Source organism: Cyprinodon variegatus, unplaced genomic scaffold (assembly GCF_000732505.1).
Source record: "Cyprinodon variegatus isolate N-32 unplaced genomic scaffold, C_variegatus-1.0 Scaffold861, whole genome shotgun sequence".
NCBI lineage: Eukaryota > Metazoa > Chordata > Actinopteri > Cyprinodontiformes > Cyprinodontidae > Cyprinodon > Cyprinodon variegatus.
Genome location: NW_015151314.1, coordinates 111,447 through 119,139, shown reverse-complemented (window position 1 = coordinate 119,139; position 7,693 = coordinate 111,447). Strand labels below are relative to the sequence as shown.

The 7,693-nt window shown below is 44.0% G+C and overlaps 1 protein-coding gene across 2 annotated transcripts in view; it reads left to right on the top strand.

Annotated features, from left to right (window-relative positions):
• The first annotated feature begins 5,337 nt into the window (after positions 1-5,337).
• Positions 5,338-7,693, top strand: part of fam131a (family with sequence similarity 131 member A) — a 16,667-nt gene continuing 14,311 nt past the window's right edge. Inside the window, exon 1 of one of the 2 annotated variants that reach the window (XM_015397421.1) lies at positions 5,338-5,386. The gene's annotated coding sequence lies outside the window, so the exon portion shown is untranslated. Of the gene's footprint in view, positions 5,387-5,411; positions 5,460-7,693 lie in introns of those variants that run through there. The other variant, XM_015397420.1, reaches the window with a different exon arrangement.

Genomic DNA, 7,693 nt, shown 5'->3' with positions numbered 1-7,693 from the left:
TAAAGTAGAACAAAGTGTAAAAATGGGGAATTCGTCGTTCTCTCCTGAATCACTCGTAGAAGGATTTATAATCGAATTTGTTCTATGAATGGTTCTTTTATGAGACGTAATGACCTCCTTCTCTCCAGGAGGAGAGAATCCCTCCTCCCTCACACTAAGCAGGCAGCGACAGTGGAGAGGAAAACTCCCTTTAAACAGGAAGAAGCCTCCATCAGAACCAGGCTCAGTGTGAGCGGCCATCTGCTGAGGAGAAGCAGGAAGCAAATGATTTAATTCAAAACAGACTGAATCAGAACCACAAAAATCTACTTTAAAATCTACTTTTTATCCAAAAGCCTTTTACTCTGAGAAGTTGGGAAGGTTTGAACTTACATCAATAATCGGAATCCCTTAAAAATGAATTTGTAATTTAGAAATAGCTTTTTTGGTTTTACTGTGGTCAGAATGATCAAAGTTCTGTATTAGATTGACTCTAAGCTAAAGTCACAAAAAAACCCAAAGGCAAATATCTGCAGGCGACTCTGAGCACAGGGGGGGGGCACCTGCTCACACCCTCCTTCCAGGATATTTAACCACTTCTGTTGCTACAAAAATGGGAGATTTGATCTAAATCTGTTTTTTCACTGTAGATCAAAATGTCCACAGTTAACGGATAATGAGTTTCTATCTGGATTTGACCTAAACTATCATCCTTTCTTATATGTTTCTGCATTTAAGAGACACTTTTATCCAAAGCGACTTAGAAAGTAGATTATATACACGATTATCCCGCGTCAGGGGAATCCAGCCGCGGTCTCACTGGGACACTCACCACTATGTGTCCCTGTCTATGTGTCCCTTCTCTTTGATGAAACTAGATCAACGAAGAAGGTGGTGACTAAAATGATGAACCAGGGATCCTTTCCACTGGTTTATCATCATCATGGAGAAAATCCAGCTGACCAACAAACATCTGTTAAAATCCTTGGGATGGATTCTGCAGAAAGGTGCAACTTTGCTCTGCAGTCAGAGAAGTGGGAAAGTTTCAGACTTCCAAACCTACGAACCACAGCGCCAACTGGTGGTAGGAGGATCATACTGGTTTGTTTGGCTGCTAGATTCGTTAGCTTCACCATAAATGGACTGACTGACAGAGTGAGGAAACAGAACAGATAGTCTGGATGTTTGATGAAACATGGTGCTTAAAGCGGTTTAATAATAAAGAAAACGTTCCAAGGATAACAGGACATGGAACGGAGACAGAGCAGGAAAACCCAGCAAATGAGGGTCAGGAAAACAGCATTCAGAAGGAAATCAGCTACTACTATAAAATAGATCTAAGGATGAAAACGGAAAACTGAAACAGAACGCCAGAGATTACACCAATATAATGACGTATAACAATAAATTAATATCATGCTACCGCTTGTACTAATGGGGGGAGCTGACTAATGTTAGATTTCCGTCTCAGTAAGTTATAATTTCCCAACCTGTGATGCTAAAGGCGTCCAAGTAGGTCCCCTCTTTGCTTTGATCCTTTCCTCCAATATCCGCTGTGCTAATTAAGGTTTTAGGCAGCGCACTTTCATGATATCACTACGGCAGGCCATTAATTATGCAAAATATTTAAAGTTCATCTATTTTTATCTGTGACAGATTGTGGTAATTATTCTGGACATCTGGTGGGGCTTGGAGTTTGATCAGCCTGGTTGGACTCATTGAGTTTGGCCAGAGGCCTCCATCATGTCTGCGATATTCACCTTTCATTGGGGTTCAGAGGACTGCAGGGCGGACTCGGCTTCCATTACAGACATTTAAACTAATGGGTGAATTAGAGAGGTGATGATAACGATGAACGTTACAGAAACAAAACTGATTAGTTAGAGACATACATTCAGCTTTAAAGTTGATCTGATACTTTATCCTGCAATAGATTTAAAAACCTTTTCCTGCTTCTTTGTCTTTTTGCCCTCTGGACATCCAACACTCTTTCCAAACCAAACTGCAGCTTCCGTCACTTGATTTCTTCTGCTTCTCAAATCTATAATAGAATCACTTCTGATTTCTAAAATCCAGCATTAATTAAAGGTTCATCTTATCTGCAGCTATGGGAGCCTGGAGGGTTGGAGAAGATGATCTGTTTAGTCTGCAGGATGAACGCCGTCTCTGCCCTCTGGAAAGTGCTGCTATAGTTACACCCTGAACCAATCAGATTAAAGATATGGTTTTCATTTTACATCTTTCTTCACACGTGAAGTTGAATTTTAATATTCTTCTTTTTTTCGGGGGGTAAACACAGTCCTGTCTTGACTTGTTAGCAACTTGGAGGAGTAATGAGCAGATTGGAATGAACAGGCCTTCAGGAATCCTCAGAGCATGAAGGCAGGTTCAGAGTCAGACGGGTCCAGAGGTGTGCCCAGATGGACACGCACAGATGCAGACAGGCATTCTCAGTGGTTGAGACAACAGAGACAAGACGTAGTACCAGGATTTCAGCAGGACTTTAAACCAGTCTCCTATAGGAGCCTGGCTTACAGGAATAAAATGGACCCTCTCGCACCCCAAGCCCAAACCCTGAGGGCTCTGCAGATAATGATCAGACCGCGATCTCTCAGGCTGAACCGAATATAAAGCACATACACAGGTGGAAAGGATGAGTCAAAATTAGGAACCGGGTAGAACTAGGCAGGTGAGTGCAATTAAAAATGAAGGTGAAGCTATCAGGCCAGATCATGACTCTTTGCAGGATTCTATCCTCCTGGATGAGCAGGTAGAGACAGTAGATGTTGACTCTGCAGCAATCCCTCACACTGAGCATATTTGTAGTGACAGTGGAGAGAAAAAACTCCCTTTGAACAAGAAGAAACCTCCAGCAAAACCAGAGCCATTTTCAGAGGAGCTGCGTTGTCTAAGGCAGTACGCAGAGAACTAGCAACCCCATCAACAAAATCATCAACCTGTGAAGGGGAATAAACTAAGCTTTTGCACTCTGCAGCACTGCTCAGTGACACAGAGGAGAGAGAAAGTGAAGCAGATTTAATGATCTGATAAAGTAAAACCTTCTTTTGGGGGAGGAGAACTCTGTTAAAGTAATCCTGAAGGTTATTAGAAAGTGGTCAGAGAGGACAGGGTTGTGAGGAAATCCTGTTATTTCTTCACATTCTATGCCGTATGTCAGCACAAGATCCAAAGTATGAAGATGAGAATGTGTGGGACTATTCACATTTTGAACAAAGCCAATAGTGTCTAAGATAGCATTAAAGGCTGCTCTTAAGCTATCGCCTTCAATGTCAGCATGGATGTTAAAATCTCCCACTATGATGACCCTGTCAGTTTTTTTTTTTTAGTCTTTATGGCACTAGTGGGCCATTTTTTTTTCTGACAGAAGGCTGAAACATAAGGGGTTATGAGAGAGGTGGAGAGAGATGCGGCAAAGGACCACAGGCTGGATTTGAACCCGGGTCGGCTGCGTCTGGGACTAAGGCCTCCATACATGGGTCGTCCGCACTAACCACTGATCCACCTGCATGCCCGCCCTGTCAGTATTTAACACTGAATCAGAAGGAATTGATTTGGTGTTAAAATCTCATCTAAAAGTTCAGAGTAAGGACCTGGTGGACGACACAAAGTTGTGAAATATGAATCTATTTCCTGACTGCTAAAGTGGGACAGGAATATTTGCTCCATCGTGGACCGTTTGGTCTTCTGATCATCACATCTACCTCAGCTTCTGCATCTCAGCCCAGCAGCTGAGAGACGCATCAGACTTCCCCAGCGGACAGTACCACAGTAATCCTGCAGGTGGCGCCTGAGCATCGGATTAGTGCCTCGAACGCAGGTCCTCTGTGGAGCTTCTGGTGTCTGAGTGTTTTGCCGCAGTTTGGGATGTTATGAAAGACGGCAGCAGCAGGAGAGTGGGTGCAGCAGATCCCCATCCTGTAGGAGGAGAAGCGGAGCAGAAACATGTCTGACTGACAGTCCTCCCACTTCCCAACCTTTCAGAGACTCTGGCTTTTCTTTTCAGCTTTATTCTCTCAGCTCTGTGCGCTTTAATCCTCATTGGGGAGTTTTTGTGTTTGTTCTTGTTTATGTTAGCTATTTATGAGCGCTTTGGGTCTATTTACTAACCTTCTGAGGCCCAACAGGCCTAATTAGGATTTTAAACTGAGTCAGTTTAGAGGAATGACGGAAATTAACTTTAGGTTTAGGTTAGGGTTAGACTGGTATTGGTCAGTTAGGGTAAATTCCATAAAATAAAAAAGCTCTTCATATGGATAGAAATACAAATCTGTGTGTTTCATTTGATCATGTCTGTCTTTTTTAACTCTTAGCTGATAAAGAAAAACAGATAAAAACAGTAAAATCTCCTCAAAGTTCCAGGGAGTCTCATTAAACCTAATCAAAGAAGTAAAAAAGCGGTTCTATGTCGGGGAGGGAAGTTATGTTGGATCTGAGCTGCAGAGAAGATGGTTGTGGTGCAGTGTGGGATGGGGGGGTGGGGGGCAATGGCTCTGGAAGGGTAACTTTAGATTCCTGGTGGGCGTGAGGAAAGAGAAACACATGTTGAGGTGAATCAACAGGAGGGCATCAGTTTCCTTTCCTTAAAGATCAGTTTAAAGAAAATGATGCTTTATAAAATCACAACATTTCTACTGTAAAGACTGATGGCAGCATCATGCTGTGGGACTATTTTCCTGCATCAGAGGCTGTGAAAAATGTTTACAGTTGATGAATCAGGCCATCCTGCAGGAAGTTCTCCTCCATCAGACATTCAGCAGATGGTTCAGTTCACAGGAGGCCTGAGGAAGTCAAAACTCAACTATGTTCTGTTCAGGCTCTGTGAGAACAGGGGGGGGGGGGGCTCACTGCTGTAAACACGGACAGGAAATGCAACCCTAACTGAAATACCTGCTCCTCCTCTGCGTGCTCCCACTGCTCCTCCCTCTGTGACTCCAGCCAATCAGGTCTCTTTCCGCTCCTCCAGGAGGCGGAAAGTCTGAGCAGGCGGTATAAGAGCGGCCTAAGCATGGACTGTTTCCCATCCAGGTTGATCAGGAGGAGGCGATCCATACCCACGCTGTGGCGTGGACTCGACACACAGTGACGGAGCGTGGGGGGTGAACCCCGGCCCACAGCACTACATCCAGGCTGGAGGAAGGAGTCCTGCCGCTGTCCCTCCGCTGTGGTGCTGAACTTCAGGATGAAAGCTGCTCCTGCTGGCGAGGAGCTGAAATCCAGAGACAGACAGATTTAAGAAAAGCTGCAGAGAAAACTGAGCGGATTAGGAGACAGGAGGAGCAGCAGGGAGCAGAGGAGATGGCCAGCCCCCCCTCCGGTCCCACAGGCTTAGATCCGGAGCTGTAAGCAGCGCAGCAGCGGAACCAGAACCAGGCTTTCCACCAGAGAGGTACGCTTTACAGCAGGACGCATGTTTTAGGTGAGCGGAGGGATGGGCTGCATCAGCTGCAAGGCGCCTGTTGGTAAGAAGAGCTTTAACCTTCTCCTCTCAGCCCCAACCTGCACCTGGCTGCTGCATTGGTTCACCTGCATCCTCACTCAGTGTGGGCTTTGAATGCGAGGTTTTTTCACGATGACATCACAGCGCCGCTGGCTCACGGGCACGTGGGCAGCTGTTCACGCTTTAAGGGAGGAATCTGCTTTGGTCTCCTAATGTGGTGAACCTGGAAGATACGCAGCCTTCAGCTCTTGGCAGGAAATTACCCCCGCCCATATATGGTGTATGACGTAGCAGCTGAAAGGATGCAGTGAAGGAGAAGGGAGTAAACAAACCTGCAGAGATGTTGTTCAATTCCTCCTGTGTTTGATCTATAAAGGTTAGTCTGTCTAACCCTAACCTGCTGCTCCATCAGCTCTAAGTGATGGAGCAGCATGGCTTCTATTTTATTCACAGCTCATGACTTTACCCCATAGAATAGAATAGAATAGAATAGAATAGAATAGAATAGAATAGAATAGAACAGAATAGAATAGAATAGAATAGAATAGAATAGAATACAAATTTATTGTCATTACGCTGTCACAACTACAAAGCAAAGAAATGTAGTTTGCATCTATCCAGAAGTGCTATGCAGGATATAGATATATATTTGCATGTGTTCGGAGATGCATGGACTATAAATGGTTTATATAAACAGAGAATAATTGTAAGAAGCTATAAAATAAATAAATATGGAAGCTATATACAGACTATACAGGAAAGTTAGGATATGGATTATATATAAATTAGTGGGGTTAAAATACAGGATTAATAATGATAACAGGAACACAGAGCAGGATCTGAAGGATTTCTCCTGAAAAATGTTCAACCAACAGCAGCAGCCAATAGAACGCGTCCGTCAATCAGCAGCCATTCACATTATTATTGAAAAAACTCCATTTCATGAAATCATAAAGATTAAAACACAGGACTGCACCTCCATAAATGAAACAAAAGACATTTTTCAGATTTAAATTCCCCAAATGAAAAGAGATATTTTCCAGTCAGTTTTTATAACTTTTTTTCTGATTAAGAGACAAAAGAAAATGTGTTTTAGTTCTGAAACGGTTTCTTGGTGAAAAAGGGTCTCTGTTGGTCGGTTCCCTCCTGACCTGAAGCCCACAGATCGTCTGTGGAGCTTCATCAGGTCAGACTCTCTGTACATCATGAGGAAAATGTTCTTTAGGAGGTTAATTCCTGCCCTGTTAGACCTGATAAAACACACCTGACCCAGCGCACCAAGTCAGACCTAACTTTGATCCTTTGCCTCTTTGTTTGCTTCCTCCAAATTATACGACGTTCATTTCCAGCCAAGGTGCAGATTATGCTTTCACCAGAAAAAAAGAAAAGACCTTAAATTAAACTCCAGGCTTATTGTTCTGAAAACATTTCTGAACTTTTAGTGTCAGAAGCTGCTAAGCTCAGGAAAGGCTGCTGCTGCTTTCCACATCCTGAGACCAGGGCAGATCAGACAGAGGAGCTGAAACATCCCCATGGAGGCGCGGGTTAAACGCCTCCTCTGGACGCCATGCTGCTGGCTGTGATGAATGACAGCTTAGATGGAGGTAAGACCAGAGCTCTGACTCCTAGAGTCTCCTCAGCATTTAATACCAGCAGAAACAGAACCAGGTTACGGTTTAGACGTTTAAAGTTGGTGATGTCATAGTCATGCAGCTGGTGATCAGCTGTTGCCAAGCAACAAGCACCGAGTTTGCTCCAAGTATCTGTGCAGACCTCCATGACGCTTGTCTCCCACGTGTGACACCAAACATCAGGTAGTTCCTGTTACCCCCAGTGGTGGTTTTAATGGTGGTGATGGTGGTTTTAATGGTGGTGATGGTGGTTTTAATGGTGGTGATGGTGGTTGTGATGGTATTGCCCAGGTGGGCCTACTTCAGTGCGGCTGATTGAGCCAAAAACAGAAGGAAAAAAATGTGAACCAAAGGGACACTTCTGCTCCCTCAGTTTCCACGACAACAGAAATCAACCTTTGATTTCAGTTTATTTAAATCAAACTGTGGGATACATGTGAAATAAGCTGCTGGCCATTTTCCAGTCCTCCTCATGGTGGAACTGGTCCTGCTGATCCATGCGAAGAATCAAATGCAAATTACATTTAAGATCTTTTTTTCCAGCGTTTTATTGTCATTCCACTGTCAGCAGTACAGAGCAACAAAATTCCCTCTCTGCATTTAACCCCTCCCCTTGGGAAGCAGT